At 38.8% G+C, this 1,439-nt stretch overlaps 1 protein-coding gene across 1 annotated transcript in view; it reads left to right on the top strand.

Moving 5' to 3' along the window:
- Nucleotides 1-1,439, top strand: part of GRIP1 (glutamate receptor interacting protein 1) — a 145,674-nt gene that overhangs the window by 52,518 nt on the left and 91,717 nt on the right. The window lies entirely within an intron of this gene.

Here is a 1,439-nt window from a genome sequence, read left to right as displayed (position 1 = left end):
AATGAGGGGAGAAGGAAGAAAAGCTAGGATGTTGTCAATGGCCTTGGACGAGGGACATTAACACAGCAAGGTGAGCAAGACCAGAGAGGAGCAGCCACTGTGGACTTAGGTTGCGAACTAACTCTGGGGAGTTACTAATAATATAATAGAAAAAGTATAGCCATAAAGCTGCAGAACCAAAAAGTCCTGTTAGTAGAGTAAGACCTTTGGTTCCTCCCAGCTATTATTGAAACTCTGCCTTGGAATTGACAGAAAGAGATACAGGCCTTAGAGGTTTCTTTACCATTTTTAGGACAATTATTTCAGTATCGACAATCATTTAAGAGACAGCACATACAAGAATCCTTACCCCTGAAATATGAATGTTGCTGGCATGAATGTTCTCTCTTTACCTTATTTAAGAAATATGTTGTTTAATTCCTAACTGAAATGGCTCTCTCCCATGGAACATTCAGCTTCCCGAGTCAGGGCATACTGCCTGAGCTTCAGCAATAGCAACACAGATTTCCTAGTTCACTATATCTGAGTGGTGCCTTTGTGATAAAGATGTACTTGCAGAAAGACAAAGTTGTATTAATGAAGTTGGAAACCGCAGAGCAGTAGAAAATTAGAAAAATATTTCAGAACAATATACGGTATTAAAAAACAAGATAAGTCAGAGGCTTGAAATCTCAATATTTCAATAATAATATAATATTTTATGTAGCACTTTACAAATTACAAAACGTTTAACTACACATTTTCTCAATTTTATAGGTAAGCAAGCAGACTTAGAAAATTTTGGTAATTTGTCCAAGGTACTATGACCAAAATATTGTAAAAAGAAGAATTAAATGCAGATGTTTTAACTCAATGTCCAGGGTTCTTTCCCATATGACTGCTGCCTCTTCTGAGCTTTAAGAGATTTCATGAGTTTTCTCATTTGTTTGTGCTTTCATTCAACAACTATCCATTGCGTATCTCCTGTGTGCCAGTCATTATCCCAGGTACTGATGATGCTGTGGTCAACAAGTGGTCTGCCTTCATAGCAAGCCTACGGTCTAACAAAAGACAGAGGCATGTAATGCAAACTGGCCATGATGAAACAGTGAGGTGTGTATTACAACAGCAGGAACATAGCAGGCTGTGGCCACATAAGAGAAAGGCATCTCACCAAACCATGAATCAGGAGGGGCTTCCCAGAGGGATTGATGTTTACACTGAATCCCCAAGGATAGGTAGAGAATTGAAGGAATAAAGAGTGTTCCAAAGCAAAAATAAAGCAAAAATATGTGAAGGCACTCCTAAGGGAGAGATGACCCTAGATCAGCTTCAAAATAAGGAAAGAACCAATGGATTTACAAATTCAACTAGCTGTGCACGTTTCTACTATTTGGCTAGCTGGAGACATTATCCATTCATCCATCCATCCATCCTTCCATCCATTCTCCCTCCCACTT

Source organism: Pteropus alecto, unplaced genomic scaffold (assembly GCF_000325575.1).
Source record: "Pteropus alecto unplaced genomic scaffold, ASM32557v1 scaffold76, whole genome shotgun sequence".
In the NCBI taxonomy this organism is placed as follows: domain Eukaryota; kingdom Metazoa; phylum Chordata; class Mammalia; order Chiroptera; family Pteropodidae; genus Pteropus; species Pteropus alecto.
This window is presented reverse-complemented; position numbering and strand designations above follow the sequence as displayed.